Here is a 17,880-nt window from a genome sequence, read left to right as displayed (position 1 = left end):
AGAACTTGGTATTTATTGCTACAGTAATAAGGCTCTAACACACAAGAACATGGCAGCAAAGAGAGAGATCTTCCCAAATCAATGCTAAAAAAAGTAATACCAGAATCACTCTCTAATGGATTACGTGCTGCTTCAGTATGCAGTTTTTATCATTAAAAAGTCTTTTGTAACTTGAAGATAAAGATTTTAATGAGAATTTTTGTGACTGTGTTACTTTCCTGTTAAAATACTTGGAATGCTTTGTTAATCCTTGTAAAGCAGCAAAAGGAATGTAAAGATGAATGGAATTGAAATAATACAGCCCTGCTCTGTGGAGAACAGTACTACAGAACTGAACAATATGTTCTGTACAGAAAAGTAGAAACTACACAGACTACTGAAAAAGAAGTTCTAGAGAGCACAACTAATTTAAGCCTTATTGAAGGAACAAATTTTAAACATTTAGGAAATCCTTATTAAACAATTTTTGATAATACAAGTGTACCTCAACTGTACTCCAAAGCTGGAATACCCATTTCTACTTGACTTGCACATTTACAACCATGTTGATTGTTCTTAGCCACGGTCTAAATTAAAAAGTGATTAAAATAATGAACAAACAGTTCAGTATACAGGTAACAGATTGTAGCTCATGCCATTCCACTGCAATAAATGATTATTTAAGGAGTTAAGACCTATTATATCTATATCTACATCGATCTGTATCTATCTATCTGTCTGTCAATGGTTTTAGTAGTTACAAGGGAAATACCCCTTCCTATAAAATCCATCTTTTCATGGCCATAGTGTGACATAACAGCATAATCTCCCTAAAGATGGCAGTCTGGATTTATAGAATAAATTCAGATTCAGGGTAGAGTCTTTCAAAACTCAGCACTTTCTTTTTAAGTCCTGCCTAACTGAGCTGCTTACTATATGAAAGGATGTATAGCTCTTTAACAGCTATACACTTCTCTTCAGGGTAATCCTACTTGATTTTGTCCATCATGGTGCCTAAATTTTAAACGTCCAAAGTAAGGACAGGTTAATTCTCCTTAATGTGGCTACATTCCATATTATTCTTAATTAAAGATCAGAAAAAATACTGAAAGGACTACTCTAATACTGTCTGATTGTGGCTGCCTATTCTATTTATGGCACCACTTTACGAACAGCCCAAATTGTATTTGTGCAACCTACAGATACTCAGAATGAAAATATCAAATTAAGCATGAATATAGAAAAAAAAATGTATTTATAAATCAAAACATTTCAATATATAAGTGCATTCTTAATTGTACTAGACAATAATATCACATAAGAAAAATTAAAGCAACTAGATATTTGACACACAAAGAACCAACATAAAAAATACAGTTGCAAATGATGAACCACAGATTTGCTTACTAATTTTCTACTTAAAGAAAATTACTGGCAGTGGTATTTTTATATCATTATAGTTATACTGATATAACTTTCTAGAGTGAAAGATTGTGCATGAAACATTATGGTGGAGTAAGTCTTGGAGTATAAGTTTAGAATCAAACTATTGAACTTCCTTATTAAGAGAAGCCCTAATGAAAATTGAAGAATGCAGCAATAGGTCTCTGTCACTTGACAGCTCCACTAAGCACAGATCCCTTCTGAAATCTCAAATTGATGTGAACAATCATAAGTTTAGCATGTCTTCAAACAACTACATTTATAGATCTTTTTTTTTTTTAATGACACATAGCAAAATGCTGGATCTGAACATCACTGAAACATGTAGTATCCCAGCTGTATAATCTGAACCATTCTTCTAAGTCCCTATTTCTGTATTTTACCCTAAAACCACTTATATAAATGGTGGTTGCCACACAGAAGGATGTGAAATACCCAAAGAGAAATCTCATTCTATGGAAAAGCATCTTCATAGATTTTGTTTTTAAATCAACTGGAAATGCAGACCATATTCTCTTTAACACATTTAGTATGCCTGAGCTGATTTATGGTTTCACTTCAACACAGTGAAAAGCTAGTGCTAATGACAGGAAGTAATATGAAAGTCCAGAGATTTTGGCCAAGATTTATGTGGAAACTGGAGTATTAATAACTACGAAGTGTAGGAAACCAGTGCAGAAACGAAGGACGCTAACCTTCAGAAGGTTCAGAAGGATCCATGCTAACATTATTTACCAAAACTAAAAGTTTTTGCTGTACTCATAAAGAAAAAGTCCCAAATTCTAGAGGTAAAGCAAATGCAAGGAAGAAGCAAGGTCCCCACTCTGAGTAAGTGCTAGTGATTAAACATTGGAGACTGTAAATAAAAATGGTGCTGCCTGTCCCAGAGGAGGTTCTCTCTGAAACATTTAGACTTTCTTAGATTAACACATTCTTTAATAAACAAACATGATAATCTTCCAGATATGACTCGTAATTCTTTCATAGTCATTCTTTAGGAATACTCCTGTTGTTTTAGGCACAGGGATGACAATGAATTGACCTTAAGCCATACGTTTAATTCATCATCTCAAATAAGTTCCTTTGCTGCATCAGGAGCTGCCTTTCTAATCAGCATGTATTCTGCAACAGGGCAAAGTATAGTACAGCCCCTTGTACAGGTCAGTGGCTGGGTTGGCAGTGGGAACATTATACAAAAATTAATGCAATATGAGGAACTTGCCTTATAAAATATCATGTTGCTAGATAACTAGAAAATTATTTTTACATTATTCCAGTCCTTAGGACTGAATAAAGAGATACTCTGACATGTTATTCTTGTGACATATCTCAGGTACTTTCTTTGAGCTGCAGCACATTATGAAATGGCCATCTTAGTCAAGAAATTATCTAGGACAATTATAACATCCCTTAAAGCGTGCATTCTGGGTAATACTTGTAGTCATTATTTCACATTATGCACAACAACATACTCTATGTTTCAGTTATAGAAGTAAATATTTTCACTGAATACGTACACTCTTCATACATGCCTATTAAAAATATAACTCTTATTCCCACCCCCAAGCATGGATTTTCCTCTGTAGCATAAGGTTTATCCTTAGCGACTACTATAGAGAGAATAACATAAAAACCACACTTTGAGTCTAGCCACTTTAAACACTAACCTAAATTAATCACTAACAGCTAGTGGCAGAAAACTACTAAGTTACAGTTTACTACTGTTTGGCATTTAAAAAGAAGTTATCCGGCAAACCTTCACCAACTTGATTAAAACACAATAAACACTTGTTCATAAAATGAAATACTTACACATACACAGTTCTATCAACACTCCTTAAGTCTATTGGGAAAATTACAGTATGAAATCTGAAGGATTTACTGGAGAAGTTTCTTTTTTTGTGTTGAAGGTCCACATGGACTGCAGCACACCTACTGGTCCAGCAGGGTCTTTTCTGTCCCCACCAACAGCAAGAGACAAAATACGGACAGGTAGCTAACATCTGTGTTCACTAAAGCTTCTGCCTGAAGAACGTGGCGATGACTGCCAAATGAGATTTTTACTCCACTTGGCATTAGACTTTTGACCTGCTTTGCAACATTGGACATTTTAATCTAGGCAGAATCTGTCATTAGGCCAGCAGAATCTGTCCTGAATAGCAATGGTCCAGTTAAAATATATAGGAGATGCCTGCATAGTGCCTCTCTGCATCAGATTTAGCTGTAACCAGTACTATTAATCCTCCTACGTCATAAATACCATAGAAGAGACATGCTAATAAAAAAGGCAGTACTGACACCATCAATCATGTCTAGTACATAAATGCTGGAGCAATCTCTCTTACTTTTTAAAGAAAATTGACATAGGAACACTTTTCCGGAGACATGGTTTGCATTTATTTCACCACGAAAAATATTTGTACTCTGGAAATAATACTGTCTTCTAAATGATCTCAGGATTTTAACTATCATTGTTGTATCTGCGTTAGTTCTTAGTGAAATAGTTATGGATGTCTTAGTCGTGTTTCTGCTCTCTGTTCTACTTGTGGGAGGGCTTGACTTAGTTAGCAGTGTGGTTTTCTCCAAGCTGAAAAATGGATCTTAAAAATTCAGTTTAACATTACATCACTGCTATGTAAACCTGGATTAGGTCAATAGCTAAAGAATGACCTATAGTTGGAAAAAAATAATAAACAAACAAACAAACAAAAAACATATCTCCTATTTAAAATACACTGCAATGAAATTTTCAAATAAACTACTTCTGTGCTGACAGAATAGCCCAATTTATATTGAGACAAAGATTTTGAAAACTTACTCTCAGATAAAGGCTAGCTGCTCTTTACCTGCAAAGCACTGTGGAACTCCACTCTTTTTGTGGAATTTAAGGGCACTGGTGGAATTTACAGAGTCCATACATACAGCACTTTCCTAAAATGTTGATAAAGACCAAGATTAAGTTACTTACATGAAGATTTTAAATATTGCCAAAGTAAACACTGCAAGTTAAAAACTCACCAAAATACACCAGTATTTTTAAAATAATCTCTGTATTATAGATATTTATAAAACTATGTTCTTCAGTCTATTTCCTATTATGAAGAAATCCTTATAATTTTGAGTTTGGGATAGTGGCAAAAAGGGGGCTGGGAATAAAGTGACATAAGATAACTATTCAAAAATATAATTTCTAGTGTGTTATGCCAATAGATCTCATATGTTCTTACAAATGTTTTTGAAACATGTTGTTTGTAAAAGCACAAAGCAACTTCCCTGAACCCTGTTGTCCCCACTCACTCGGAGATCTTTACTCTCTCTTACTCTGGAGTATAAGATAAGACGTTTTCTTGTGCTTTGATAGTTTCCAGTTGCAGCTAATGTCAGTAATGAGTTGTGAATTCTCAATGTATTTGAAAATACATTTCAAAGATTGAGGCATGCAAAATTAAAAGACAGAAGAATTATTGGAAAATACAGTTTGTGTTGACAGTATGTAGATAACTGAAAACACATATGGTTATATTACAGTAATGTATGTTGAACCTTGCACCTTTAGATATTAAGAAGTGAACCTGAATGCTGAAAGAATATATAAATGTGTTACATTTTTACACTTGTAGGTAAGTAAATATTCCTAAATATTATATTATGCCTTCTTTCTTTTGGAAAGAAAGCCTGTTTTCCTTACCTGAGGAACTTCACCACTGATAAACTTAATTTCTCTTTGAAGTTATATACAAAAGTTGTAAACTTTACTGCATTTTTATAGAGTAAGTTCTTATCAATCTTCTAAAGTTTGTCCTCCAGTCTTTAGCTGTGAGAATTTTTGCATGCAGATGATCCAGGTCACAGCAAAAATATTTTATTTATGACAAATAAAACCCACTAAACTGTTTTCCCATTTCAGATAATAGAATTCTGTGAATAAGGTTATTGCTTTGTACTGTACATCTAAAGTAGCATTTAAAGTAGCTTAATCTTATCTAGCACTATTCCTAATTTGTAAGTCTATGTTCATTGATTTCCATACCCATGGGTGGTGTTCAGTACACAGAGTCAAAATCTCACCATAAGTACAGAGATGGCTTTGGATTGCTTTCCAAAACCTGACTCCTACATTTGTATAACACTGTAGAAGTAGTTTTCATTTATAGTATATGAATATAATATTCTTTCTTCTGCTTCAAGACCATGCTTCATATTCTGCAAGCAGACTTGTAACCTTCAGTGAACACAAATAAATCGACGGGATTCAATACAAGAATCAGACACCACCTGAATACAGTACCTTGAAAGGCTGAGGTTTCTTTTTGCTCATCAGAAAATAACTATATTTTGCTAGTGTTTCACAATATTTTGGGATTAAAAGATCTAATTTTTGTCATAATTCTTGTTTCGCTTATTGCTTTTTTATGTATAAAATATTGTAGAATGAGGCTAAGCTATGTTGAAAATTTAGATAATTTATGTCCATGCAAATGTCAGGATTATGTAAATGAGTTTTACATATCTACATGGGGTATAACTTTGATAAGAAAAAGAAATGTGTACCAAATATTTTTGTAATAAAAACTGTATAGATTTTTGAAAGAATACTTCACGAATGTTATAGGGCCCACTTGTCTCTAGTGCATGTCCTCTCTTAATTTCAGGAATAAATGCTAGTAAACAAGGCTTCTTTAGTGAATAATAGCAAAGATATAACTGACAGCATGAAGACAATTGCTTTTTTTCCTAAAAGAAGCCCTGTTTTCTTCACATTTATTACAATTCCTAGCATGAAGAAATCAGCAATGGACCAAAATAAAAATACGAGCTACAAATATAAGAGTATTTCCATCAATTACATATATAAGATTGAAACTAAAAATGCTTTTTGTTTTCTTACAACTGTCGCTCTTACAGTCTATTATATTTCCACATTTTTCCTGTATAGCCAGTGAAATTTCCTTGCTGTTTTTAACTTCAGCTATTTCTTTATATTTTATAGCATGGGTAGCTAAAACATTCATTTCCTCCAGAAAACAGTAAGAAAGTGTTAGGGATCAGCAGAAATGCATTTTCTTTATGTGTCTCTCACCACAATTTAACTGTGTTAACACAACATAGACTAAAGAAAACAGAAAGCGTTAAGTACTCTCAAAGGGTAGGTGACTGGATAGATTCTGGTGTATGGACTCAAATCTTTTGCAATATATGGCATAAAGAAAACAATGATTACCAAACTGGAACATGCTGGTCCCACCTGCAAATACTGCAATTGTTTTTCTTCCATCCTAAATGAATGCCACGTCTGGTTCTGCAAGTCAGCCCACAAACACCAGTAGGGCTGCTTGCTTGCGTGTTGTTAAGCTCTTCGTATCCTCAATCATGCTTGTATGTCAAGCACATGAGAAAACTAAGTTTAACACAGTATAAGAATTAAGTAAAAGTAGCAAAAGTGAAATTGCAAATAATGGATGCTTTTTAGTGTAACATTTTAAGTGCCTTTTCCTATATATCGCAATAGCAACTAACAAAATGTGGACCAAAAGCAACAACATTAGGCAGCTATAGATGGGAAGCTGTCAATGATAAATGTTAATTGAGAATGAGAATCAGGGTAGTCATAATTACAAGTTCAGTTGGAGAACATACATTAATTTTTTTAATTTGAAACTTTAAAAATGCACATTTAATGTACATTAAAAAACAAGATTCAAAGATCTAGCAAGTTTCAATTTATACATTAAGTGATCACTGCATAGAAAGAAGGGCAAGTTTAATGACAGGAACATTCATGTTAAACTTGTTATTTAAATTATTAGATTCCAGGCAGCATTTAGCTAAAAACATTTGACAGGTCTGGGTTCTCATTTTTACAATATCCCATTTGTAAAACGTAGTAGTTAATATTTGGCAAACCTGATAACAAAACTCTGGATATGTCCAAGATACAAATGGGAGCTAGGCAGGTTAGTCATTCATGATATCATCATGACATCCAGTAGTAGTTTGGGATCTAATTGTCCTTTCTGCTTTTAGAAGTCTTCCATTCGAAAATATAAAAATAATGCATAATGAATAAAAGTGTTCATTGCTAACACAGAAGTGCAAGAAATCTGTTGTTATTCTACACACTCACACTTGTCTGTGTGTGTGTGTATGTGTGTGTGTGGTTATAATGACAAGAAATGAGAATCCCTGCCTGCTTATAAGGATGGCAATATATTTGTAAAACCAACTAAAGAACAGCACTGCTGGGCAAGGGTTGCTATATGCTGTTTCCACTTAAAACAGTAATCATATAACTTCAGATTTGTATTGCAGAAAGCTATTGCTGTCCTGACAAAGCATTTTTCCATCCTTCTTTCACTAAGGGGGCAAGAGGAGAGGCAAGTACATGTCTCTGAAGGTCTGCTTCCACTTCTTGCCAAGGGTTGATGCACTGATGAGATTTATGAAAAATGCTGAAAGATTTGGACTGCAATTCTGAAACTGTTTGAAGTATTTTTGTATAGAAATTGACTTTCTTAATGCAATTTGTCTACTTTTTCTCCAAATATCGCAAAAGAGAATTAAAATTTAAATGCACCAATATGTTTTACAAAAGATTATAAATTACTCTGTTATTCAAGCAGTTTCTAGCAGCAGTAATGGAATTTGCTTTTTGCACTGCAGCAGTTTATACATCTTCATTGTATAATTTGTTTTATTCCCACTGCAACTCAACAGCATTGCCAAGGCGGGTATGAATAAACATGAATTTGAAATGTTGCAACTGAGCACAGAAGTGTAATGATGGTAATTTTTCCCTACAGATCAGCTTCTCTCAAGAAGCTTTAAATGCACCATTTCCTCAACAGAATTCTAATCAAACCACTGTAAGCATGTTATTAAAATGACTACTGTCCCTTACAGCACCATCCCCTCATAACTGATTTGTGCAATAAATAAGCCAGTACAAAAAACTGCCCAGAAAGGAGTTGGCTGTTACCCACCTGTGCAGTTCCCACTAAATTTGCCACTGAATTTTCTCTCAGTACATGCCAGGTATTTTTTCACTGTGAATGCTAAGGAATTGCACTGAGGTTTTTAAAGAAACCAACAGGATCATCAGATTTATATAACAATTACATTTTTGCTTTCTAACACTCATCTTTCTTCAAAGTCAATGAAGGCAATATAAGACTGGAGTCGCATCGAACCCATAATGCTTTACTTTTCTTGTGCTTGTAGGTTCCCATCAAAATGATGGTAGGTAGAGTTTTTGTTCATTTTTCTTATTAATCTGTTAAATACAAGAAAGTATCCTAAAAAAAAGAATAAAGAGAGAAGGATAGAGGTGGCAAGGCACCTGAATGTATATCTAAATATAAGCAGGGTTGTTTATATCAGTGAGCTCTGCAGAAGGATATGTTAATGTGACTTTGTTGGTCAGGGAGTTAGTTCGCAACGCTCATTGTTCATATTTAAAAGGTCTTTTTTTGTAACATCCTAAACAAATAAATGAAAAGCTAAATTATTATCCAAGTTGTGGAAATGGAGAAACTGAAATACTGAAGCTGACTGACTCTGTCAAGTCAATGGTTATTATTAGAAATGGATTAGATTTCATGTCATCACTCCAAATCTTGCACTCAGTCTTGCAGTGAGTACCTAACATACTGTAATACCTGTCCATGTGTTCATTTTTAAGTGATTAATACCTGGCAAAACGCAATTTCCTGAATATCAGGTGACTGACTGGAAATCTCTTCAGGATAGCTCAGACACTGAAGATGAAAGACCTATCATTTCATGTTACAGTTCTCCTTTTTGCTGTTTCTCAGACATGCTCTGATTCATCTCTGTGGAATACCACCTATATTGCAGTTTACATTTCTATCATGACACTCACGATTTGCCAAAACAGCAATTCCCCTTACATTGTCTGAATATTGCTGGCTCTTAAATCAAATGTATACCGTCTGCTTCCATCCCTGCTCTCTGTCTCAATTATTACTTTTGTGAAGATAAGAAAATCCCATTTTTACCACTGGAGGTCCAGGCTGCTTAGGTCACAAGATTCTCTTGGCTTAATCCTTGAGTATGAATCATGAACTTTCCCTAATAAGTACTGGCATTCTTCAGATGATCAAGCTAGCTTACTAAGGCTTCCAGAGCTTTCCACATTAATTATCACCATGTTTAAAGTATCAAAAGCAGTAGCTGATTAAGAATTAAGAATTATGTTTATTCTTTTCCTTTCTTTTCTCTCTTTCTCACTCTTATGTGGGATGATACTGTAAATGGCAATAATACAGCTCATTTACTGGAAAAAAATATGAAAAAGATGATGAAAAAGATAAATCAGACTGAAAAATATCCATGTGAAATACTGGAAACAAAATCAGTTACTTTCTACATTGGATGGCTCAAAAAAAGCTATAAATGCCCACATAACTCCAGTTAAGGAAAAGCTTTTTTCTCACATTTAATATGAGAAAAATTTGACGTAGCCAGACTGAGTAGTAAGCCTCTAATCTGCAAAGGATTTACAGTCCCTGCAGATCATACACCATTGAGACGTCATAGCAAATGCCATGTAATTAAGTGTTCTGTGAAGAAATAAATAAACTGAAGACCTAAAAGGAAAAAATAAAAATAAAATAAAATTCTTAAGATGTGAAGGTGGAAACAGAATATTCACTCTAGATTAAGGATACAAAAAATTGCTGAGATGAGACTGGACTCTAATAAGCACTTACATCTGGAAACATGAAGATCCTGGGCTATTAAGGAAAGGTTTCATATTCATGCACCAAATTTAGATGTTAAATCTAGTAAAAGTAGAACAAATGTGAACCTATTCAGTCTAGCTACAAATTACATTTTTGTAACTTTTACCAGGATCAGCATATCTAAATAAATATGGATGCACCCAAATCATAGTCAAAATCCTTTGGAAACTTTTCTGAAGACAGCAAATATTTGTATAATAGCAGTGATTAAGCCTGAAAATAAAAGCAGAAAGCCCTGAAAAGGAATCAGAACTGAGTCAAAATGACATGTAGTTACTCTCACATTTATCATCAGAAGTGAATTAAAATGATTAGTGGTTACTCTTGTATTTATGGTTCTGCAAATCAAAGTATAAGAATGTAGCCAGGAGGAAGAGAAGAAGGGAAAAAAAAAAAAAAAAAAAAAAAAAAAAACAGAGCATATCCAAGAGAATTTTAATATTATTTCCAAAGCTGGCAAATTTGAGAATATTACTGAAAGTGTCCAGATTAAATACAAAATGCTTCCCTGAGTGCTCTGAAGAATGAGTTCTCAACAAAGACCTAAAAACAGTGAAGTAACATGCTTCTGAGAAGCACAAAAATCCTTTGAAATCAAATTTAGATACTATATTGAGATATTTACGTGTTTTTTTTTTTTTTTTTCATCTTTCACAGACTGGATGTAATAGAAACCTCTGTTTTCAGTGAGTGAACACCACTGTATTTAGACTAGTGAACATAACAACTTATTTCTAACATTTGTAGCAATAGCTAACTACTGAAAACATTTGCATTCCAAGCAGTTAAGAACATTAAAGAAAACCAGAAAGCAATTTAATATTTGCCTTAAAATCAGTACTAGCTCAGTTTTCCTGATTTTTTTGCTGTTTTAAAAAGATGTTAGATTGCAGTAGTACTTTTCCCAAAGAATGCATTCTTCACAGAAGCAATATATCCTGCGGAAGGCCTCTCACTGAATTTTGTAGGAGGCAGTGTCATTTGAATACCACTATGCAACATGGGTGTGGGTGGAAAAAAATTCAAAATGTGAAATGAAATATTTTCAATTGAAAACCCTCTCGATTTAAAAAAGTTGTGCAGATCTGGTATGGATGGGTGGAGATCTGTGTCATCCATTTCTTTTTTTTAAAAAAAAAAAAAAAAAGAGAAAGACTTCATACAGGAGTAGGCTTACTCAGCTTAGTCAAATATTATTTGATTCATTCCAGAAAAGTTTAAGGCATTTGAATAAGAGCTAGACATAGCAAAGCAACACTTTTGGTGAAAAATATCATAAAGTCTTAAAAAACCTTATAATGTCATGCAAAAATTTAAACAAAAAATTTAGGCTATTGCTGTGATGACTATTTAGAATTTAAAGTTTTCCAGAAGCTATTCTACCTAGCTGTTAAATCTTTTTGTTCAATTAACTCTCAATATACTTTGCCCTATTTTTAAATAAGTGTACAGGTGTGGAGAAAGCCTGTTTTACAATTCATATTAAAATAATAATAATAATAAAATCTATAATTTTGCATTCACAAGACACAGCATAATATCTTAACCCATTAAGGTGGCCCTAGGTTCTGATTTGCAGGGCTTGAAATGGGATTTTCAATCTTTTACTTCAGCACTGAAGCAAAATTACATCTTAAGGGAAAAGGCTTAGAAAGACTTGTCTCATTTGCACACTCCTTCCAATCCTATGCTAGAACTGTAGAATGAGAAGATGTTTCCAGACACAGTAATGCACCTGATGTGAATTTGTAATGGGAGCTATATCCAGTTACTCTTGCACAATGGCATAAGCAAGGGGAAAAGATGACAGGAGGAAACTATTATGGCTTCCATATGGCTATATGAACATAAAAATAATAGTGTACCTGAGTAAAAATACTTTTTATTTATGAAAAGCAAGTTATTGATAAAGGGCTTTTCATATAGCACTAAAAACAAAGATAAGAATATAGCAAAAGTGAAACAATTATGAGTGCTAGTCAGGTATACAAATTATTTTCATAAAAGTTCTATCCATTTTTATTACTCATTTTGTTCTTTATGACTCATTCTTGCTCAGATAGCTCCATCATGAATCCAATGCAGATTATCAATTCATTCTTCATTATATTAAAAAAGACTGGAAATCTGAATCATAAAATTTGGAAACTTACACTCTTGCATTAAGTGAAGATACATATCATGACATGATCTTTTCATTCAGCAGTTATTTCTGTTGTTTGGTCATTTTGTTTAATCTCTTAGAGGAACAAGGAAAGGGGAATAATCCTCCTCTGAAAAATAATGCTCTTAACACATCTGTTTGCCAATAATAAATTCAGCTTAGCATATGCAGTGATCGACAGAAAAAAAAACTTTATCGAGTGGGCAAAGGCAACAGCAAAGAAACACCAGGATCAGTCTCAAGTAGCAGTAGCAGGTGTTCTGTCTCTTTGCCCTAAGGGTTTTGTCTTGCCTGATATCCTTGTAGCTTTACGTTGTATAGTTAACTCATTTTTTTCTTATGCCTATAATACATTATAATATATAAGTTCATCAGTGGTGATTTTGGAATTTTAACACTTAACACTTACCTGTTTAAATTGTTTCCTCTCCTTCTGAGCTGTTCATTCACCTACCTTATTTATTATTGGATAATATATACCTATACACAGAATTCTTAGCAAATCCACCACCTTAGAAGTTCAAAAAGCAACTGAGTTAATTCCTTCTTCATAACAAATAATGCAGCATGTTATTTTTATGTACCATTAGGAAAAAAAATGATAGAGGAAATGAACCAGGGGAACAGAAAAACAAAATCAGAAATGAAATCCTGGTTTCTAATGCAGAAGTGTAATGCCAAGAAACTGCTCCAGAGAAACCAACTAACTGCCAGCTTTTCTACCTTTTGCCAAGAAAACATTGCTATGTTCACTGATCCTGTAGGATCAGTGAACTGAGTATATTCTGAAACAACTCTTTCTGATTTGTGCCATTTTCTGTGAAAGGGGAGGGAGCTTTATTCTTATAATACACCAATAAAGAGATGGTTTTGCTCAAAAAAGTAGATAGAAGGGCAATCTTGGTTTAATCATGTGCATGCATCCTTTAAAGAAAAACAACAAGCAAAACCCACACAATTGGAAAGAGAATTCTTGTTGCCTACAGACCGTTGGTGGGAAGCACAGGGCTATAATTTGCAATTTGCATCCCTGAAATGACTGATGTGGAGGGCAAAAAGTCTTAATGGTTGTTTTTTAATGCCTTATACTATATTATCAGACTGCACTCTTGCTGACTCTGGTTGTTTTCTTTAACAAAATTTAAAATGAATCCTTAATTCTAGTGTTTTGTAATATTTTCTTGCAAGGATTTTTAATTTGTCATTACAATTACCCATGCTAGTCAAGATATTTGCATTAGCTGTACACCAATAAAACATCAGCTCTGTATTTCTCCTCCCACATTTTATCTTGTTCAACCCTCAGTCACCAAGATTTAGTATGAGCTGACTATTTCATTCATTCACTTCCACTTTGGCATTTTCTTGTAAAGCTTTACTTTACTTAGGATTGCTTTTCTCCATTCCCCAAACTTTTTGCATTTCATAGGTTAATGAAGCACTGGCTTTACTTCCTTAACTCATTGTTTGTGATGTGGCTGGCTGTGCTAGGCAGACAGTGGCCCCTTCAGACATGAGGCCTAATAGTGCTTAGGATATCATGAAAAGTCTGGATCACCTAATAAAAGTGCAAGAGAGCACTTGTTTCCAAGACAGTTTCCAATTTTTGGCAGAGGGAATTTGGAATCCCCATGGAGGACACCTAAGCTTCCCTTTTACTCTCAATAGCTCCCTTCTGCATGCATCCTAAATACCTTCCTATCAAACCAATCAAAGTAGAAACATCACTGTCAAGTCTTACAGTCTCTCTGAACTCCATTCAACTCATCCTTACGCTCAGAGCTCACCAAATTAAATCTACACCAACTTCAACTGCCCTCACTCTTCTGTAGCAAGCTCTGTAATAGCATGGGCTTGTCAGCACTGGGAGCCCCAGCCAGCTGGTTGCCTCCACTGTCCAGCTGCAGCACAAACAAGTATCCAGAGAATGAAGGAATACAAACTAAAAATTATATTTTTTTTCTTCACTGCTGCATCATGTAGCATGGGTTTTGTAGCATTATATTGAGCCAAACACCAAGAAAATTTATCTTAGCACGTTATTGAGATGTCATTAGCACGCTTGTATTGCATTTTGCTTTGCTTTTAGCCAAGTGCAAACACTTAAAACAAACAAACAACAACAACAACAACAAAAAAACAGGTGCCTTTTATTAATCTGTATATGCAATGGTATGATGAGTGCTCCGTTTATTAATGATTCTAGACTTCCACATTTTGACTGCAAATGGGATTTCATCTACATATTGTTTACATGGAAATTTTTTCCAAAGTTAATGCACATGACTTCCATACACATCAGTAATATCCAAAAAGTTTCATAAAAATTAAATGGTGCATTTAAAAAGTCTGAGCTCTTCATTTTCCATTTCAAAATGTGGTTTCCGTCACCAGACATTTTACAATGCCTGTCTATGCTATGCTGTTTAAACTGTATTTCTATAGAGTTTAAGCCATAGTAGTGAACTTTCTTACTAAAGATGCAAGGTTTACAGGAGTAAAACTTTCCCTAACAAACAGCATTTTTAGTGCAATTGCAATTTTTGTGGTTGAGGCAGGTTTTTTTTTTTTTTTTTTCTCTATCTAAATGCTAAAATATTAATCATTTTTTGGTTTAGTCATTAATTTCTTCAATATTAATTGTATTACCTATAATTTAGAAGAATATTCTATTTGGTACAAAGAGGTCTAAAAAACAGCAGTAAAATGCCTGCTTGAAACTAAGGTCATTCTCTAACTGTTTTGCTGTAATTTGGTAAAATTATCCACTTGGAATATTTCTTCAAAGAAGCTGGTTGGAGGGGCAGGAAACAGATCCTAGAGTATGATATTACTGGCTCTCAAACTCCACTATTTCCAGTTTTACTCCTCAGGAAAACTGAAGTTATTTACCTATTCAAAAAGCACACAATGTAATTAAGAGTGTAATAATAAATTAATTTTAGACATGGACACATAATGTCTGACATTATGAGAGAGAGATATATAGAAAATAAAGATAGCTTCAGAGGAAGAGTAGTGTTAATCATTACTGATTATCACCCCAGGGACTGATGACTGACCATTAGCAAGGAGGCACTGAGGAGGCCAGCTGGGGAGAGCGTGTGCAGGTTTGGTAGACAAAAAAAAAAAAAAAAAAAAAAAAAGAGATAACCCCTGTGAGATCAAGTCAGCCTTTCTCACATGCAGTAGCTGGTACAAACAAACTTGTGTTCTTGCTGTTTATAAGCAATCCTCACTTCAGGCCCATTAAGGAAAACACAGTCTGTTTAGCACCACACTCCCAGTCAAAGCCCAAAGAGATCTCACTGACTAAGGGGCTCTGTGCTAGCGACCTAACCAAATGCAGGTTTTCATTCTTGTGTTAGCCAGAAGTTTGGTAGCTGAGAATAGTCAGCTCATAATGCATTTTGCATTCAATCCCTTCACCCTTCTTCTTGGCTGTACCTTGGGGACAGAGAGGAACTTGAGTGGAAATAATGCTGTTGCATGTATCTGGGGCTAAGCTGAGAAACCTTTTTGTGCCTGAAGTATTCTGTAAATGTCAACAGCATCTGTGGCAGAGAGCATGACCTCCAGCCACCGAGTGGCTCCAAGCTAGGAAAACAGCTACTTCCAGAGAGCAACTCAGCCTTTGGGAAGGCTGAACTCTGAAAAGTTATTTACTCTGAACATAACTTTCTGATGATAATATGACATCTCAAGATGACTACACCCCAAATTTACATGCCAGTACCTAAAGTATGTGGTCTGTGAATCACTAAATTAAGCTGCACGTGTTAGCAAAAGAATGAGGAAGTATTATTCAACCTTGCATAGAGATTTTTTTAGTCTATGCACATTAACAAGTCTTTGGAGTTGAAGACTCCAGGAGACTTTACTTGTGCTGTTTTCAACATCTTCCTCTTTGATCCCTTCCCATGTAGAGCAGCAGCAGCTGTCAAAATGTGTGGGTTTACTGCTGACAGAGTCACTCTGGAGTAAATATCTGCCCATACCTGACACCCACACTCCACTTCATCTGGAGGTGGTGAGTTGCTTTGGTTTCCTTCTGTTTTGGCTTGTTTAGTTGACAAGTATCAGATCAGTCATTCACCAGACAGAAACTCTGCTACTAATATACCTCCAAAACAAATTCAGAAGCTCAGCCAGGCCACTCTTGTTTTCCTGGCTTGATGTTGTCCTGTTCTCTGTTGCTGATGAGCGAGTGACTGATACCAATGGATGTGAATATGCCCAGGTGGCAAATTAACGATCATTGCTTCTCTTCCTGACACCAGCTGATTAATTCTTGTACTTCTGAGCCAAGCTTTGCTTTCTTGACAGTTTGTTTAGCAGAGAATGAACAGTTAGCTGTTGGTGCTGATTCATTCCTGCTCACCTGTTATTTCTCAAGCTGTCAGTCGTGATTCCAAATGCAACTCTTCAGATTTTTACTACTGAGCAGCTCCACTTGCTAAGTAGCAAATAAATTATCCATAGTGTTATGTCTCATTACCTAACCAACTGTTATAACCCATTCTGACCTTTGTTAGTACAAAGCCTTATTGGGACAACTCCCAAGATGAATGGCCCAAGGAGTAAATGTTATGAAACTGCACTTTGTGAACACATGGCTCCCTGAGATAATGCTTCTATAAATCTCTTTGATGGTGGGGTGCCTTAGGTGTTCCCCAAGATTTCCAAACAGTCTTCCCTACCTTCTGTTCTTGGGCCTTAATTTTTGTGTGGCTGGGTTTTGCTGTGCTCCTTTACAGGTGGCTGAGTTCCCTGACTCATCACCATGCTGGCCCACAGGCAGCTATGCCAGCACAATACAGCAAAAGGGTGCACAAGGGTGGGAATGAACAGCAGGAGGGGAAAACAGGGACTCTCCAACCTTGTTTGAGCAGCACAGTTGCTGTGTGCTTAGCCATGACCTAAATTCAGCACTCAAATACTCCATAGTAAGAGGTGGAAACAACATTCTGTAAAAGAATGTAAGTTTTCAAAAATTTGCTTCCCAGCAGACTTGATTTTAAGGTGTAATGAAACCTAGCCACATTTTTTTTTTTTAATGACAACTGGTGTGGTGGTTCCAATTTCAAACGATATTAGCAGTTTTGAAAGGCTGAAAAGAATGGGAAAGCTATGGGAAAGCTCCCATTTGGCTTTTTTCATAAAGCATGACATAGTCCATCTCCAGACTCTTACAACATTTGGATCATTATCTGTATAACCCTTGTCTTTTTTCCATAATTCTGCATGCTTGTATCTGAGTGGTTGATTATTTATACTTCAACATTTAGGTTTGTGTCTTCCATCCTAAATTGTATCTTATCTTTTTCAGATTACTTATTGAATTTGTAAAGAATATTCTAATTTATAGTCCTGCCTTTCAGCGTGCTGGGAGCTCTTCTCCATCTTGTAAGACTTTAATAATTTTATTCTAACTTCCAATTCTAGATGTTAGGGGAAAAGGAGGGAGGGAGGGAGGGAGGAAGGGAGGAAGGAAGGAAGGAAGGAAGGAAGGAAGGAAGGAAGGAAGGAAGG

General features: G+C 35.0%; 1 long non-coding RNA gene across 1 annotated transcript; it reads left to right on the top strand.

Annotated features, from left to right (window-relative positions):
* The first annotated feature begins 12,365 nt into the window (after positions 1-12,365).
* On the top strand, positions 12,366-17,802 carry LOC118174360. Its single transcript, XR_004754628.1, has 2 exons — positions 12,366-17,014; positions 17,150-17,802. It is a non-coding gene; the product is annotated as an uncharacterized LOC118174360 (long non-coding RNA).
* Positions 17,803-17,880: the final 78 nt, after the last annotated feature.

This window comes from Oxyura jamaicensis, chromosome 14 (genome assembly GCF_011077185.1).
Source record: "Oxyura jamaicensis isolate SHBP4307 breed ruddy duck chromosome 14, BPBGC_Ojam_1.0, whole genome shotgun sequence".
NCBI classification, from domain to species: Eukaryota; Metazoa; Chordata; class Aves; order Anseriformes; family Anatidae; genus Oxyura; species Oxyura jamaicensis.
This window is presented reverse-complemented; position numbering and strand designations above follow the sequence as displayed.